This window comes from Anthonomus grandis, chromosome 7 (genome assembly GCF_022605725.1).
Source record: "Anthonomus grandis grandis chromosome 7, icAntGran1.3, whole genome shotgun sequence".
NCBI lineage: Eukaryota > Metazoa > Arthropoda > Insecta > Coleoptera > Curculionidae > Anthonomus > Anthonomus grandis.
The window spans coordinates 16,032,342-16,052,411 of NC_065552.1; the positions used below are offsets into that span (position 1 = coordinate 16,032,342).

The 20,070-nt window shown below is 30.1% G+C and overlaps 1 protein-coding gene across 2 annotated transcripts in view; it reads right to left on the bottom strand.

Annotated features, from left to right (window-relative positions):
* The window catches only part of LOC126738159 (kinesin-like protein CG14535), an 871,125-nt gene extending 855,439 nt beyond the window's left edge, over positions 1-15,686 (bottom strand). For both annotated transcript variants that reach the window (XM_050443347.1, XM_050443348.1), the window contains exon 1: positions 15,354-15,686. The gene's annotated coding sequence lies outside the window, so the exon portion shown is untranslated. The remainder of the gene's footprint in view (positions 1-15,353) is intronic.
* Positions 15,687-20,070: the final 4,384 nt, after the last annotated feature.

Consider the following 20,070-nt stretch of genomic DNA (forward strand, 5'->3'; position numbering starts at 1 on the left):
AATTGGAGTATTTTTTGTCCCTGCAAGCTTTCAAATATGGAGACATGGATATAAAATTGCAAATCATTAGAATACTTCCATAACCTCCTTAATGTGGCAGTTAGTTAATCAAATTAAGTCACTAGATAAATTATCATCAAAGTAACCATTATTACTAAACAGTATCTCCTTGCCTTGAGAGAATTACATCAAGAACTTATAAATAACACAATTTGAAGTATATCTAGACAATATTAAAATGTCAATGATAATAGAAATTGACTTTATATTTACTTCAACTAAATTCTGTCAATGATCTTTGCGCATTGAAAATGCTTATGATGCGATTAGAAGATATTAAAATCCTATTTTCTGCAATCTTTTAAAATAAATGTCTCAACTTTGAATAATTCTTGTATACCATATCATAACATTATATAACATAAATTAAGCACATAATAGAGCTATATCTCGTTATTGTTATTTCTGTACCTTGGTAGAAAAAGGGCCAATGTCCAAATTTCCCATATTTGAGTTATAGGCATAGGAAGTTAGTTTATTAATGACTTAACATTATTGAAAAGGCCTATGTCCAATTCTAGTTAATAGAAAAAAAGCCAATCTCTAGACTTAGGCCTTTTCAATATATTAGAAGAATAAATTAAATGGCCAAAGTCCATAATATGGACATTGGCCCTTTTGTATTATTTTATTTAGGAGATTGGCCTTAAGATTTTAATGCGTACCTAGTTTTTATAACCTCAAATTTTTAGTGTAATTTATTATATTATTAGTAAACTGTGTTCTGTGTTTGAATAATGTGAAATTATCAAAATGAGCAAAAGGACCCTGGAAATTTTGCAGAGATGAATATAAGACAAAAAAAGGAATCCTACAAAGGGCAAAAGAGCTAAAGAAGCCATGCGAATGTAAACTAAAATGTTGGCAGAAAATTGAAGATGTCCAAAGGCAGAATCTATTTAGAGATTTCTACAATTTATCAAAGCATGGTCAAGATCAGTTTATAGCGGAAATTGTTAAGGAATGTGCAAAATTTAGAGAACGACAAAGAAAATCAGCTGATTAAAGCTAGTCAAAGAAACTTTTCAAGAAAGTACTTTCTCACAAATGAAGATCACAGGAATTTGGAGGTTTGTCAGAAAATGTACCTAAATACTTTTGATTTGACCCTTAAAAAAGTGAGAGTAATTGTCGAAAAAAAAAGATTAAATGATTCAAATATTTCCTCTTCAGACGGTCGGGGAAAACATCAAAATCATTATAAAGTTACTGAGGAAAAAAGAGATTTTATTAAATCACATATTAATAGTTTTCCTACATACAACAGTCATTACTCTAGAGAGAGAGGACATCAAAATAATATTTAAGTCCCGATCTTTCAATTGCCCAAATGTATCGACTTTACATTCAGTATTGCGAGGAACAAAACATAAGCCCCGAAAAAGAGTCACTTTACAGCAGATTTTTATTGAAGAATTCAACTTTTCATTTCATGCCCCTGCGAATGACACTTGCTGTAAATGTGACAGTTTAAATGTAAAGTTAAAGACATTTGATGGTAAAAATTTTACAGAAGAAGAAGAAAAAACTAAAATTGAAGTTTTGGAACAAAGAAACGCTCACTTAAACCTCTCTGAAATGGCTTACAAACTTAAGTCACTAGATAAAGAAAACAGCAAGAAAGACATCAAATTTGTTGTTGCATCATTCGACCTACAAAAGTGCTTACCTACACCATATTTGCGTAATGGCGTTTCTTTTTATAAAAGACAACTCTGGACTTATAATTTAACTGTTCATCAGACTTCAACTGCCGGCAATTTGGGAATTTGATATTTATGGGAAGAGACAATTGCTGCTCATGGAGGTCAAGAAATTGCTTCATGCGTCCGAAAATATATCTTGTCATTACCAAAGGAAACGGAAGTTTTAAATTTTTATAGTGATTCATGTTCGGGGGAAAACAGAAATATTTTTATGTGTACTATGATGAGCTATGTCTTGAAAGAATGTCAAGATCTAGGACATAATTTCCAAGAAACAACCACAAATTTATGGAGCCTGGTCATACTCATATGGAGGCCGACAAAATCCATGCAGCAATCGAAATATGCAAGAAGAAAACGACTGCTGAAATAGAAGTCCCCCATGACTGGACTAATTTTATAAGAACTGTGCGCCGAAATCCACCCCTACAAGTTAAGGAAATGTTACAAAAAGACTTCAGATTTTTTACAAAACGAGCTTTAACGATAGTGAAGAGTTTAAGGTTGTTGACCTGAGAAGAGGTTCTGTACGAAACCGTCCTGCGATTCTGGATATTGATGTGCCTAAACCTATAAATCAAGAACATTTACCATTGGCAGATCTTAAAATCAAAGATTTGTTAGATTTGCTGCCTTACATTAGCGATCATAACAAACCATTTTATCAGAAATTAAAAAGATCTTCCGACTTAAATGTTGAAGATATACAAGCCTACAGACCCTGAGCATGAAGAAAATAATTAACTTTCTCTGTTATTTTAGTGTAGGTATCATAAGCAGTAAAGATTTATGGCCACAGAAAATTAATTTTCTATTGCTAAAAAATACGAATTTTGTATAAATAAAGATTATTTTCGTAATTGAGATTGTTTTATTGTAGCAAAAAGGCCGATGTCCATTAGCTCTTTAATACCGCCTTGGCCAATGTCCGCGCTTAGGGGCCAATGTTCGTACTGCTTTTCGATTCTTTGGGTCAATGTCCATTTTTTTTGCAATTTAGAAGACTAACAATACATTTTCAAAAAGAATCCCTTCTTAATATTTAAAATCCCAAAAATAAGTAAAGTTCATTAACCCTGTTTTTCTCAGCTGAACAGCTGAAATGGACATTGGCCTTTATTCTACCAAAGTACAGATTTAACTCATTATAATAACAGATTTTACGTGTTCAATTTTTGTATTGATTTTTTTACTTATGTGGTTCCTATAAAATTATTGGTGTCTATAATACGCAACGGATAAAAAATATTTTTAATATATTGTTTTAAAAATATATATTTTTAATTATCTTTTTTTTTGAGTTTTTCGGTGTTTCTCTGGACTGAAAAAGCCAATAAGCAAGCACCCGTATCAGCAAATACCACCTTTATTTTTTCTTTAAGTTTTTAAAAAGTCAAAAAATTCAATTAGCAAAACAACCAAAAAATCCGTTATCAGTAAAAAAACACAGACTTAATCAGTTAACCTTAAAGAAGTTTGCTATTATATATTTTATAATGTATCTAGTATCTTTTGCAGAGGATTTTTGAAGTGTCATTTATGTTATTTTAGATTGTAGGCTTGTAGGACATCAAATTCCAATGTCCACGAATAAGTCGTCCTAAGACAATTTAATTGGATCTGAACGAATATCGTGGGTATATTATTCAGTCTAACGAATGTAAAGATTTTATTTGTAAGTAGAAGTCCATTCTTAAAGTGGAGTGGCTATAATATAGTGGGTTGGGAAGGGCTTCTTCTTTCTTTTCTCCACAAATAAAATTGCCAATTTTTTGTCAAGAGTTGACTCTTTCCGCCCATCCCAACCTGCTATAGTAAAGATTTTATTTATTAAGAATAGTCTTTAACCAAAATATTTTAATGAAATAACAATCGAAAGCATAAACCAAAGTTCTTAAAAGAAGATAATTTTAAAAAGACTAACTCGTTCATCATCCGTAAATTAATTGTAACTTTATGAAAGGAAACAACTGCGGCATAATACAAAATTTAAATAATAAAATTAAAAGAATCAAAGAATCCCATTAGACCTCATCCCAAAGACTTCAAAACCTTAGCTGTAAGATTGTGCTATAAGCTTTATACAATTTTGTTAATGCTAGTATTAAAGTCGATTTTGCAGCGTTTTACAAATTATTTTGTAACTTAAAAACGAATTAATACCTTAAATATGTAATAAAAACGGCGACTTTTCTAACTTATTCGTGTTGGTAAAATTTATTTTTTTAAGAAAGTATAAGTGGAACTGGCTAGTTAAAATATATTTAAGAAATTTTTTAGGTTTTCATTGTGGACTATTTATTTTACATATTGTCGGTGATTAAATTATATTATTTTGTATTAAAAAATATATAAGAAATAATCATAATAATTTCAGCTTGTATAAACTCTAAAAATGCATTAAATTTTATGAACCAGAATAATTTCAAATATTGTTTAGTAAAATAATACGCATTTTTCTAATACTGGCCAGACAAAAAAAATCACCATAATGTGGGCATTTACATCGGAAATGAGGGTTAAAAGCCAAACCGCGAAAGCGATTCGATTTTTCACGCCAATAACGGCTCGTTAACTTTAAATAGATTGAATTGGGCCTGAACGGCCTATAAATCTAAATTTACAGCCGGTAAAAATCAAGCTTAACAAATTAAATTCACTGACAATATAAATAAAATAGAGCCTAACGAGAGAACCATACATACAATCTTGATTTAAAGCATACAAATACATAGGCAAGAATAAGGATACTACACGTATTTACATTAAAAAAATAATCAGTTTTAAATGGATCAGTTAACGTTTAAAGTTCGATTTAAAGAAAGCTCTATTTTAGGACAAATATACCGTGTGTTAACAAAGTCCCGAACCCTCTTAATATTCGTGAACGCGCCATTTTTTCAAAAAGTGTCCCAAATATTAAAATCTAGGTTTTTTTTTAGATCTACTTTAGGAAGCTAACTTTGCATATACGGGAGGCATTATAGCAGTAGTAGAGGCTTCAAGATCGGCTGAATTTTAACACAAGTTTATGTAACATATGCTATGCCCAACTTTAACAGTTTAAAAAATGCAATGGTTTAACAAATTATTATGTAAAATTTATTATAAATAAGAAATGTAAATACCACCCATAAAAAAACGATACAAAAAAAGCATTTAAACAATAAACATATTTAATTTAAATGTTGAAAATAGCCCCCTTGAACGGTTTGACAATGTCCCGAATTTTGGTAAAAAGCATTTGCTACGTTTTCTAATATATCGGGAGTTATCAATTCATATTCTGCTCTAATTATGTTTTGTATTAGTAGTAGTACCTCAGAGGACGTAGTTTAAGCGTGTGAGATCAGGGCTTCTTGTTAGCCATTTAATTTCACGTCTGCCAATTGAACTATTTGGAAAACTCGTATTTAAGAATCTTCATGCATTAACTCCAAAATAAAGAGAGGCGCCATCTTGTTGAAATCATATTTAATAAAAATTGACATTAGCATTTGGTACAATCTGATTTTTCAGCAAATCGATATATCGGGTAGCATTTAAATTATCCGCAATAAAAAAGGATTTATTATTCTATTACCAAATATACCTGCCCAAACATTTTTTAACCGATTTTCGTAATATTTTTGAAATCACAATGATATTATAAAATAATTTCTATACTAACGTGATTTTATAATTATTAAGATTTTTTTTCAAAATATAAATAATTATTATTTGCTATTTCTTTTAACCTATGTATCTTTTATTCTGTTGAAGTTATAATAATATAATTATTGAAGGTATATTTATAATTTTTATGTGGACACTTTTTGGTTAAAGTTCAAGAATAAAAAAAGAATATAAAGTTTAAGTTCATGAATTATTAAGGAAGTCCGGAACGCGTATTGGCATTCTCTACTACGATAGGACACAGGCCTAAAAATTACAGCGTCGAAACGCAGTAGAAGATGCCAGACATAGTTGCCCGAAAAACGTTGGCCATTCTCTAATGCGATTGGACGCATATCTAAAATTTAAGCATCGAAGCACAGTAGAAGGTGCCAGATATCTTAAATGACATAAAATTTTAACATTGGCTACTTTATTAGGCCGCAATGGTCTTTGCCGGCGTTTGGTGCGTTTGTTGCATTTGGCGGCAACGCTGTGATTTTATTTGCACGCTAGACAGGAATTAACGTGTGTAGAGTAGAGGGTATATAGTTATTTGTGAATTATGGAGGAAAGTGTTCGAAAATTGCTAATTCAGTTTTGCAATAATACCAAAAGCAAATTAATTCAATTTACTTTTAACGAAGATTTTAATTTTATTTGTGAGTTCCGTACTGCTTTTGATGAGAACGAAAAATGTCCGTCAACATTTTGTAACAAGATAATAACCCAATTCGGAGACGTTAAGAGCACAAATTGGATTGTTCGTTATTCATTTCCTAATGTGCAGCGCCTTAAGTTTCGAAAGGTTTATGTTTGTCAACATAGTTCATAAAGGAAAACACTGAAACGTAAGAGAAATGACACTAGGATTCGTGATAAAAACTGCAAGGCCCAAATCGATATTAAAATTAAAATAACAACCCGGAACAGTATAAAGAAAGATATTTTGTCAGAAGTCCTGAATACCATTATAAAGGTAAGTTATAACTGTAATACTACAAAAAAAGTGGAAAAATATTACTTTTTAAATAATTATTGCGTTTTTTTTTAAGGTAAATTATCAACACAGCCATAGAGTTAATGTGGCCGAAGCTTATAGTTTTCTTAGAATGGCTAAGAAAGTTAAACAAAAATTCACTGGTTATTTCGAGGACGGTATGGGGCCAGCAGCTGCTAAAGCATTTCATGAAGTTCTTTTTTTTAGAAAGCTTCAATTTCCAAGAAGCTCTTGCTAACGCAAAATTGAATCCCACCGATCGGCAAATAAAACATTTGTATAATAAATGGAGGTAAGAGTATATTATTATCCATTTTAAGGCTTCATGTTGATACAAAATATTTATCTGTATCGTTAAGGAACTTTTTTACCTTAGAAACATTAACTGTACAGGGTGTTTCATTAATATTACAAAAAAATTCAGGATGAGTTTCCTTGTTTAAAAATAAGAAAAAAAGTTCATATGAACCTAAGTTCGAAAATAAAATATGTTATAACGGTTAAAGCAAACATAGACATTTTATATGTTTTTAAAATGAGAAAGAAAAGAAGAATCCAATTTTTTTACTAATATACAGGGTTGTTCCATATAAAATAACAAAGTTGACTGTCATTTCTTTATGTCAGTGGCGGATCTACGTACCAAGTTAGGATGGGGTAATCAAGTTTCAAAAGTTCTTTTTACTACTTAATACAGGCATTAGGTGAATAAAACACAGATATTTAAATACGTTAAAAGAAAAAAATAGTAATGTACCTAATATGTGAGCTTTTAATTAGCCAACAAATTATTATTTATTATATTTTCTTATAGAAAACAAGTCTTTGGGATGGGCTAGGGGGTAGTTACCCCCTTTACCCCCTCCCTGGATTCGCGCTTGGTTTATGTTCCGATAATAATTTGTTTTTTGGTAAAAAATAAATTAAAAGATGTTTTAGAAAAAATATCGGATTTCAAACATAAGAGAAAGACATTAGGTAAAATTAATTTGGATCCAGATATTATTTCCAATTTTAAATTTCCATTATTAGTTACGATATGGAAAAAAAAAATTACAGGTATAAATATTATATCTTTAATGACAAACAACATAATTTAACGAAGGAACATTTGAAACAGTATTTAGTAGTTTTTTAGGCTGATTAGATTATAATTTGTTGCAGTTTTAGTTTGTATTTGAAATGTCTTTTGTTTGAATTACTTACGTTTTTTTTTCTATAAAAATAAATGCTATATTAAAGATTTTATATTTTTTATTTATAAAGATAAGAAACTGTATGGTAAACGATAATTTTTTTTTTGTTTTTTTTTGTTGCTTTTTTGGCATTCTTCTTGCTTTTTTCACGAAATATTTAGCTTTCTTAAGAACTTTTTTTTTATTTATTTTTGCTTATAAATCCGGTCTTTAGTTATGACTCTATAAATAGGTAAAAACATAAATGTAGTTGGCGCTACTTACAGGTAGAGGCCAAACTAATATAAAATTTAAATTTCTTATGTCAAAAAAACTGTAGATAAAAAAATTTACTAAAATATTTCAAAAGTTATCTATCAAAAACAAAAATTACACCTTGTATATTTAATAATATCTTGATTATTTTAGAACTGACAATTTCGGTACACGGAGTGAAGAGAGTATATTTGAAGTACTTTGCAAGAACAAAGCTGCACTAAAAGCTAAAGGTGCTAAAATTATTCTGAAGGACAATCCATTATTAATCGTAGTTTTAACTCCCATTATGAGGCAAACGCATTTTCAGAAATTTTCAAAAGAAATTGTATTTGTTGATTTCAGCGGGTCATGTGACCAAATAAATACATGCGTTACATTTATGTACACAGGCATCAAAGTTGGTGCAGTTCCTTTAGCGTGCATATTTCATACATCGCAGAGCGAGAGTAATTACACCCTAGCTTTTAACACTCCTAAAGAACATTTATCTACCAAAGGATTTGGTGGTTTAGGATACCCACTGGTCTTTATGATTGATGATAGTCCTAGTGAACGGAATGCTCTAAAATCAGTTTTTCCTTCTTCTCATTTGTTCCTCTGCTTATTTCATCATGCAAAGCATTCTGGTGGTGGATTTGGCCATCTAAAAATGGTATTTTAAAAGAGCATAGAAGACCTATAATAAAAATGCTTCAAACTATAATTTATTCATCTTGCATTGAAGAAGCTGAATATGAATATAACAAAATGTTGAATGATGAGCGATGTAAAAAATATCCTTTGCTTTTAACCCATGTCGTTTCTATTTGGGAAAGAAGAGTCGAATGGTGTTTATGTTTGAGAAAAGATTTTATTAAAAAAGGTAATAATACAAACAATTAAGTAGAGGCCTCTATAAGAATATTTAAAGATATTGTTCTTCAGCGCTGTAAAGCATTCAATGGTTGTGCCCTTGTTGAGTTTATAGTTACTGTTTTTGAAAGTTATCATAAAAAAGCATTTACTCGAATTTGCTAATTCTAGACGAAGTCAACCCAAATTACTTTATTTAAAATTCTCCCAAAAGGCAAAGAACCTAAATGTTTATCAAATTGATGCACAAACATTTAGAGTTTGTTCGGCAAACGACAGCCTTCTATTTTATACGGTATACACAGATATAGCACTCTGTGATTGTCCCTTTGGCGTAGGAGGTCGATTTTGCAAGCATTTGTGTGCAGCCCAAGAACAGTTTTCATTAGTCATTGATACTTCGCCATTATTAAGCTATGATGATAGAATTTTACTGGTAAAATTGGCCTTAGGAGATGAAGCAAATGTAAATTTTTACAATGATATGGACATAACTACAGAATGCAATAAATCAATTTCAAGTACACAATATAATATGAGTATGATGGATTTAAACGATAATTGGCAATCCATGGAATTGAAGGAAATAAAAAATTATGATGCAAGTTCAAGCAATATTTTATGTATCCAAGAAACAGATGCTTTAAAAGATAATTTTATTAAATCTTAGATATAGCTGTTAAAAACCCCACACCTGATGTAATTGAAGCTATGCACAAAACTAACATTACACTAAATAAAGTACAGTCCAAGACAGAAGTGCAATCCTGCATTATTAATATAGCAGGCAAATTAAATAAAAGGTATGGTAGACAAATTGGGGTACAACCTAGTTCTACGGCCAGACGTAAAAATCGAGATGGTTTGAAGAGTGGTTCTAAAAGAATTCAATCAGGGAGACCCTCAAACGTCGAAAATAAACGAGTATCAAAAAACAAAAGAAATCTTTCAGTTAATATCAATAAAAATACCTAAAATGCCAAAGGTCATTAATTTAAAGAGGTTAAGTATTTTTTTATTTGTAAAAATGTATTTTTAGCTTAAATTAGTTGTTTTTTTTATTTATTTAACAACAAGATTTCCAAAAACACTGTCCCTATTTACAAGATAAAAATCACTTTGTCAACAGGTCTTTCGCTACAGCATTCATTTTTATAATTAAATTGGAGAGTCAAATTTTGAGATATGCGTCCAATCGCAGTAGAGAATGGCCAACGTTTTTCGGCGTACTATGTCTGGCATCTTCTGCTGCATTTCGACGCTCTAATTTTTAGGCCAGCGTCCTATCCTAGTAGAGAATGCCAATACGCGTCCGGGACTTTGTTAACGCACGGTAAATAGTAAAATAATGCATCTCTAGTAGTAATATTATCAGTAATGTAGTAATAATATTATAGTAATAATATATAATGAGTTTTATTTAACCTCAAAAGAATCGCACTTTCTCTATTATATTTTTATTTGAATTTATCTTAACGTTTACCGGTTGTAGATTATACAGGGTGTTCATTTGAAACCTTCTCACCACGGATATATCGAAAACCACTGTTTAAGAAAAGAACGCCGAAATACGTCAAAGGGTTTGTCAAGGGGGACAACTTTCTAACCTAAAATTACTTCACCCCCTTTCACCCATTGCCCCCCAGGGTCATCCCCTTAAAAATTTTAAATGGCAAGGGGTATCGAGTAATAGCTTGTTTAAAAGGTCTTTGGAAGTCTTTTATTTTGACGTTTGATTTTTTTAAATCGGTCGAATAATCTTTGTTCATCTTAAACTGTTCAGATAGAAAACAAAAACATGAAAATATCAGTTTTTATTTTAATAGGTAAGTGTTCAAAATTTTGCCCGTTTTTGGCCAAACAATGATATAGGCGATGTTCAAATTCCTGACGGACGTTTTCAAAAACATGAGGGATATCATGGCAGCTGTCGATGTTGCGTTGACGAAGTTCATCCAAACTTTCAGGTTGGGGAGTAAACACAATAGATTTTAAATGACCCCATAGAAAAAAGACTAACGGCGTTATATCAGGAGATCTAGCAGGCCATTCTATAGGCCCCCTTCGCCCTATCCATTTATCTGGAAACTCGTCGTCTAGCCATTGCCGAACGCGAAGAACATAGTGAGGAGGAGCGCCGTCTTATCCGTTCCATTATCATCGATTTGTTTTTCAATGGATTCAGTGATAAGCGGATTGATGGTATTTTCCAACATATCCAAATAAATGTCTTCATTAAAATTTCCGTTAATAAATAATGGCCCAATCACTTTATTTCCTAAAATGCCTGCCCATACATTAATTTTTTGAGGGTACTGGGTATGCCCTTCTACAAATGCATGAGGATTTTTATTGCTTCAATTTCTACAGTTATGCTTATTAACAAATCCATTTAGATAAAATGTGCATTTATCGCTGAAGCAGATATTCTTTACATGAATAGTATTATCATTAATGGCTTCAGTCATTTTTTCACAAAACTCAACTCGCCTATCGAAATCGTCTTCGGTAGGTTTTGTAACTGTAAGTTTGGTAACTGTGTGAACAGAGCTAATGAAATACTAGTGGCAGCAATAATTTTGCGTAATGAAGTATTAGGATTTATTCCAAAATGACCCAAAACTTCAACTTCATCCAAAATTCGCCGATGATCACGTTTTTTATTTACAACAGATCCAGTTTCAGTAAACTTAGTAACAAGGTTCAAAACATACCTATGCGAAGTTATCTTCTCCAGATATCTGGCGTTAAACGTGACGGCAGTTTGCCGAGCACATTGATTTTGGGCACCATAAATTGGAATAATTTCCACTCTTTCGGCTAGTGTGAACCATTTTGGAAGTAAAATCTTCAATTCAACGAATAAAGTTTCACTATTCCAAGACTGTCACAAATATAACTGACGGCAAAATAAATTCTTTATTTTCCTTAGCAACTATAAATAACTAAGCAGGTATAACAATAAATACAGTTCGCCCAGGATATCTGTGTTGATGGAAAGAATGCGGAAAAAATTCAGGTTGTTATTTAGTTTTTTCCACGTCTAATCTTCGGAATTGCTGTTTATGTTGGTAGTTTCCGTTTTAAATTATAAACGAATTGTAGATTTGGCAAACTCTAACGGGCAACATTTTAAACACTTATTGAAATAAAAACTGATATTTCATGTTGTTTTTTCTACTTGAACAAATTAAGATAAACAAAGATTTTTCTAATTTTCTCGAAAACGAATCGACCGATTTAAAAAAATCAAACGTCAAAATAAAACACTTCGAAAGACCTTTTAAACAAGCTATTACGCGATACCCCTTGCCATTTAAAATTTTTAAGGGGATGATCGTGGGGGGCAGAGGGTGAAAGGGGGTGAAGTAATTTTAGTTTAGAAAGTTGTCAGTGTTGATAAACTTTTTAACGTATTTCGGCGTTTTTTTTTAAACAGTAGTTTTCGATAAATCCGTGGTGGAAAGTTTTCAAATGAACACCCTGTCTAATTTTGACACTCCTTTCTGGTCCACACTCTCGCCAGGATTAAACTTTTGTATCACAAACATACTGTTTTTATTGATAATGCCATTTTAAAAAACTTCCACCGATTCGCGTTGACTGTTGTTTAATTGTTTCCAAAGTGATCAATTGTTCCAAAACTGATTAAAATTTTATGAATCGCGGTCCTTTTTGAGGCCCATGGAACAGTCAGATAGAACAGAACAGGACCAGAGACCATTAATTTGAAGAGAATACTTACATTCAAAACAAATCTAAAGAATTTAAACTAAAAGGACTTAGTACTCTAAATAACCTAAATATTTCTGGTACATCTGTAGGAAAATTCGGTCATTGCTGGGATGTTTCTATTGTCTGATATTTCTAGCAAGTTTTCTGCATGTTTCTGTGTTATTAGAATACACACTAAAGAAAAACATTGTTAGAATAAAGGACAAATGCGATATGTTATTTCATTCAAGGATCTTAAATTGTAATGTCCAGCAATTTATACGAGTTAATCTAGTAAAGAAATTAAATATAAGCTTGGTGAAGAGGTTTAGGGGAAGTTCCTATAAGGCTAAACCTACCTTTGCTAACCATCTGCTATCTTCGAGTAACTCTTTTTCTGTCATGAAACTACTTTATTACACTAGTGTGAAAAGAGTATTAAACTGGATCTTTTGAAAGAGTTAGAGATAACTAGGGCCAAGGGAATACTTTAACTTTTCACTGGAGCGCTGGTTTGCGTGGTTGAAGGTTCAGACTTGGTCTAGTCAATTATTTAAGCATTTTATTTTTTACTTTAGTTTTTAACTTTTTGGGTTTTTTGTACAAATCAATAATACTATTTTAACGATGGAATGTTTCAGTATCCCAAATCTATCCGTGATACAAATGTTTAAAGGTTGCTGTTTAAAGATGTAATTTTTAGAAGCAGTTGATCAGGTCCTTTTTTTATTATGAATGGTAAATTAAGTAAGTAGTAACACTTTATTATTTTATATCTGATGATTCCTCTAGGAACGAAAGAGGTGATAACCTATTTTCTTTTAAGACTTTTACCCAAATTATAGTTTTCTTACAGTAACTAAATAAGTAAAACTCTTAAAAAAAAAGGATGACTACTTTCAATCACATAGATCTATACTGCATTATTTTGATAAATTGCTCTATATTAAATCTTTATAAAAGCATTATACTGTACTTTAATTTCAGAACGAAAATTAACTAACCTCACTTTTATCTGTCAAATGGGAACCTTTTTCGTGTGACACATCATTGTAAGCATGATTAAAATGTCTGTTCAATAGTACCAGCGAATAGTGAGGTGAAATCTCTGGTAAAAATGAATATCTCATCGACGTACTTTGGTATGTCAAATGGCTATCCTATAGTGTGATACATCAGGGCATATAATCAACGGTGTATAAAAAAAGAAAGTTTATAGACTTATAAACAGTAATGGTGTAAAAAAGAGTTTAAAAGAAGAAAAAATAGTGTAAAAAAGAGTTTAAAAAATAAACAATCTAATTAGTTCACAAATAAATTGAAGTATTTTTTTAAGAAAGCATTAAGGATGGTTCGTTTTGAAATGAAAGCACTTCATAGGAATTTACATAATAATGACAACTCTATAGCTATAGAAATTTTTTCGATACACTGTATAATTCTTTATATGTTCTAATTTATTTGCACCTTAGTATTATGGAAAATAAAATTTTTAAACAGTAAAAAACAAATAATTTAACTGGTGCTCCGATATATTTGTATTTATATGGATTCTTAAATATTACTTAATATCGCATTGAGTTTCTCTTTAGTAGAAAAGTATGGGTTATATATGATTTTATATATAGATTTAAATATTTTTTTTTCATTTAACGATCCAAATAAGGTTATATGATTTGTAATAATGTTGGATTTAGGGATTAATAAAATAAAAGCCGAATACTATTTAAACTTGTCGACGTTTCTCAAAAAATATTTGCATCTTCAGAGCAAATTTCAAATTTTTTTACTTCACCAAAATTTTAAATTGTCCTAAAGATTCAAACATATTTTGTGAAACGTCGGCAAATTTAAATAGGATTAGACTTCTATTTTCTTGATTTCTAAACCAAACATTTTATATATAGACTTAATATCTAGAAATCTTAATTTCTTAACTACTTTGCAACTTTTCAAGAGACACTGGTCGGTTCCTAAGCTTAAAGATAATTCTCAATGTATATTCTTTTATTCAAATATTAGCTATAAGAACGTAAAACCGGTCCTTAACAATATTATAGTTCTAACTTTACCGCATATCAAATGTACTACTTGATTCATGTATTTAAGTTTAGCTTCAATTTAGGCTTTAATGCTTTAGTCTCTTTATATTAAGAACGTTTATTGCTATACAATACTATACATAATTTAATTTTGTTGTTTTGTCAACTTTGAAAAAAAAATCCCTACAATGTCAATAAAATTACTGTAATAAGTTTACTGTTACATTTTCCAATTATTCCAGCATATTTTTTTGTATTCCTTCTGTATTTAATTTTTCAAAGCATATTCGCGGATCAACTGCTATAATTAAAAGTTCACTAAGTAATTTAGTTAATTATTTTCAACTTTTAGTTACCGGCATTTCTTATATTCTATAGGCCTATAAAGGTTCTTAATAGGCTTTAATTTTTAAACAAAACAATAAGAAAATGCATTAATTATTTTTAAATAAATTATCCAGTAAATTAAACTGCCAATAAGGTAAAATTAAATAATTGTTTGCTTTTAATAATATTGTAACGATTTTAGGTTAAATAATCAAGGTTTAGTGTAACAATTAATACTAATTTGTTATGCATTTTGTCAAATTATTAATTATTATACATCAATTGTAGATTAACGATAAATTGAAGTTTGATATAAATTAATTTTCTATTTTATTCATATGTTTTTTCTAAAGATTATTGAAATAAACTTTTAATAATTACTACAAACATCTAAATTTAAAGTAAACTAATATTTACCGTAATTTACTCTAATTTTACATTAATTAGCTTATCGATTTTTTTATGATTTTCCTATGAATTTGCTTTAATTTTTTACGAATTACTTTAATATTCCTAAAATTTGCAAAGGTCGTTAAATAATTACCTTAAAGATGAATCTTGCAATAAGGTAAATTTTAAAAATTACTCCAACGGTTTTCAGTAATCTGCATCATCCTTTAGTTTTAAAACGTTAAAACACAACAAATAAATAAACAAAAACTAAAATGTTTGAGGAAGAACTATGCAAACTAAATCGAGATGTCTTTTAAAACGCATAATTCTGATTCGTACAAATCTCTTAAAACACTAAAGAAAAAAATACAGTTTAAAAAAAATCCGCACCGAAATCCAAAAACCGGAAAACCTGAATCATTTAAAAAATATGTTCGTGCACTTCGACTACGCGTAAATATCGAGATCGCGACAAGACCGAACGCTCGCGTTCCGGCAAATGCTCTGTCTGTTGAATCGCCGGGAGACGGGAGTTTAACATTTGGGACTACATGCTGCAGATTGGCGGCCGTTTGGTCAAAGAACAGGCGCATAGGATTGTTTGTCGGTACACGAGGGCACTACAAATTAGGTACTATGAGTTAACATGGGACAACATGGGCATGGGGTTCGCTTTGTTTATGATTTATACCATTCTCCCATACAGAAGGTGGTAGCTGAAAAGGTGCAAGGTCAAGGTGTCGAATTGCATATGCTCGAAAAGGTGCACGAGTTGAAAAAAGATCTATTAAAAAGGGGGTTAAGATGGGTTTTTGGTTATTTTTTCAAGTAATTTAAATGTAAAAAAAGAAGAAACACTAAAAATTTAGCACATTTAGTACTAAAAAAAATAATATTAAAAGCAAACAATAAACTTATATTAAAAACAAACTCCTATAGCTTAAATATAATAATATTTAAGGTAAATAGTGGTAAATAATTTAAGAGCAGATTCCTTTTAAAAAAAAATCAGGTAAAGTTAAATTTCCCTTGTGCGAAAGTCGAAGACAGCCAAGATACAGGGTAATAAACTTAATGTATTTTGTTTTAATTTTGGCCATAAATTTTGCATTTATTCTTCGTTTTTAACAAAACTTGGAATATTTTTCTTATATGGCAAATCATAAAATTAGGTATGTCAAGGCGCCAATAGCAAAAATTTTTTTTAATTCTGTAATTTTTTTAAATTTGGCAAAATTATTTTCTTTATTTAAAATATGCATCTATGCTTTTGATTTTGATTTAATGATGGAATATGATTTTGACATACTTGGGGTTTCAGAAACAAGACTTACTCCACAGGACGATACATTGCTTTTTAATATTCCTGGTTAGAATTTTATCATAGAATTTTCTTGGAGGATATCTTAAGTATGTCAGTATCATTTTATGACAGTATCATATTTTTTGGAGTTTTAAACATAGATCTTTTAAGACAAACAGGCTTAAAAACTTAGTTAAAAACTCTATCGAACTTCATCAAAAAATAAGAGATCCGACTTGAATCAACGCTGCTTCAAATACAGCTACTCTCTTGGACGTAATAATTAATCAAAAATAAAACTCTAAATTGAGTTGGTATACTATACATATTTACCTCCCCGAGATAATATTGAATAACAAAACAAAAATAAAATATAAAATTATGATTATACACTAATATCATTTATAAGTATGTTTTAAAATGATTTCAAATTTCTCTTAGATGTTTTAATATTTCTAATGCATACTTTTATATTGGAAAAATTTATTTCTTAGCCTATCCGGCAACTTAATCTTTTAAAATATCAATTTTTTTGCCTTAAAAACGCACCAATAGCAAACATTAAAATTTTACAAATATTAAATTTTTAAGAAACTGCGAAAATGCCTTCTTTGGTGTAGATAAACCAACGGTAAACAGAAAAATTTTAAATAAACTTACATAGTAATTATTATTTACGATGGGCTTTTCTCTCGTGCATACCTGAAGCCAGAGATGAAGGTTAAAACTGCGCTTTCTAATCTCTGCTATATACAAATGATCTATCAAAATTTAAATGATCAAACCTCAATCATATTATTTTCTTCTTCTCTACTAACACATGAGCATTCTGTCTTTCATTCTGTCATCAAGAAGTTATCAAATAGTCAAAAATGAATCCAGATATATCAGCACTTAAAAACCCAAAAAGTAGTTGGTAGAAAATCGAGTCATATTAAAATTTCCTCAATAGTTCTTCACAAACTGGTATATTGCTGCTGTATATTTGATGTATAAACCGTATATTTTTGACGTAATTGAACATAGAGCAAAAAACAAATTTGGCCTAGAAAGCAATTACAACTTTCGAAGGTTTTTCAGGTAAAGGTCTTATATTTTGAAAACAAACGGCAATGGCAAGCCAATTATTTCCTGCGTCATGCCTCTGCAAACTCTTTCTTTTTTTAAAAGGAAAAGTTAAGTTAATAATTAAAATAAACAAAATTTGTATAATGTGACCTAATTGTAAGCGAAACTAAATATTAAGAACTAAATTCAAAAGTCATTAGAAATGCTATTTTTTATTATCAGCTAAAGTTTGTTTCTATATTAAAACTGAATAAAAAACATTGTCTTACAAAAAAAATATTATGTTGGACTTAAAATGATCTTGAATAAAACGTTGAATAAAAATAGAGCTGAACTTTAATGCAATGTAGTTGGTATCAAATTATCATAATTATATTATAAAAACTACCTTATAATGAATTACTTTGACTATATCCTGAAGAGCCCCAAAGCCATTTATTTTGATCTTTATCATTTTAACTTCTTTTATACTTCTAGTCTATGTTCCACTAGGACTCCTGCCGTGGATACCTTTTTTAGATTAGGTAAATAGCTACAGTCATAAAATAGGATAGTCGTTACTAAAATCCGATTCTAAAAATCCTACAAATTATTAATATAACTAATTAGACTTATTTAAGACCTTTTAAAGGCTAAAATAATAAAGGCTACTGTTTTTAAGGTACGTATTTTTTATTAATGGCAATAATCTGAGATTTATATTACTGAATTTATGTAAAACCAAGATAATAATTTTTGAAGTAAAATAAATTATGCAGAACATTTCTGCTGGTAACCAGAAGTGCTTGCCTTCATCATCTAGATACTTTGCATTGGATTTGCCTTGTCCAAAGGCTTCCTTATCTCACTGCAATAATAAAATTTATATATTTGTATCTAGGTGCATTATAGGGACACTATAAAAACAATAACAGTTTATTATCTAAACTGAAAACATAATAATGAGCCTCACAATCTTATATCGAATATTTGACAAAATATGATAACCTTCTCAAGAGGCACATCTATAATAATACAACAATAACAAAGGAAATAAAATGTGAAGTTTATAATTGGTAATTTTTATGCAGGTTCCAAAAGATTGAAACTAAAGTTGAACATCGGTACTGGTCGCTAATTTCTACAAAAATAATAACTTTCGCAGCTAATTAACAATTTAATTATTGAGTCCTAATCTAAATCAAATTTAAAAAATCTGTTAAATTGTTTTTTCAATTAATTAAAATTAAATAAGGGTTCATTAGAAAAAAAACTATTTGAGAACTGACTATAAACTAAAGGGTCAGACCAAGCTTCGATTACTCGCCCCATCATGACAAAACCAGAACATTATTGTTAGGTATGCGATAGGGGTAGTTTCGCGTATATACTACAGAGATATAGAACAAAAGTGTACACACATTTCACACTGAAAGGCTCTACTTGCCTGAATATATAGAGAAAAGAACCACCCCTTGCACTTCGGTTGGCCAGTGGCGGGGATAATCTTGTTTTATTAATAATTTTATAAAATCGAGCAAAATGAAAATATGCTGGATATACTGGATAGTTTCGATCATATTTAAGGTATATTAATAAATAATTGATAATACTTCAAACATTCATATTAAAAGTTAATCTTTCTGTGTAACGAAAAACAGTTTTTTACATTAGCTCAGGTTATTTTTAATAAGTAATACGTATTAGAAGGGCATGATAAACAGGCCAAAATTGTTCAGCGGTAATTGGGAACAAAAGTAATAGATGAAAAAATATTTTTTTTTTAACTAAACAACCCGTGTATAATACAACTACCCTGGAGCATAGAAGATATTGTTTAATATAAATAACACTATAAAGTAACCATTGATATAGCATCTTATAACATGAGAGCTATTATAATATTGCGTTCGCGATTTCGCTACAGAAAATTATCTTTACTGATTATTGTAGCATTTATCCTCTCGCATCCTGTATTCTAGAAATAGTACAATGATCTATCATCTCAATCTGAAATATTTGCCACATAATAAGAAACTGAAAAAACTAGTTAATGATTTTTTCTTTTAAATATTATTGTTGCGTTTTTACCATTCATTAGGTGCGAATTAAAACAATTGATGCACAACTCTACTCTAACATAACGCGAATCATCCTCGAGTCCAAGTTATCAAGTCGAGTTTGGCAATTAAAAAATTTCTCAGATACTCAGCAAACAACTCCTCCTCTAGAGAACCCAAGGCGTTTTACACATCAGGTATTACTCTAGGTTTCCAGAACTTTATATAGCCCATTCCAGGATTTTGAAATTTCAGTGACAGGCCCATTGCTTCTCTTAGTAGTTGTAGCGTTTTGTAACTGGTTTAGATTCTCAAATTTCATAGTTTTATAAATGACACTTTTTAAATGACCCACAAAAAAAAGTCATTCGGTGAAAGATCAGTTGACCTGGCTGGCCAAAGCATCCGGTACCGTGGATCAATAATATTGCCGTTAAATGTATTTTCCAAACACTCTC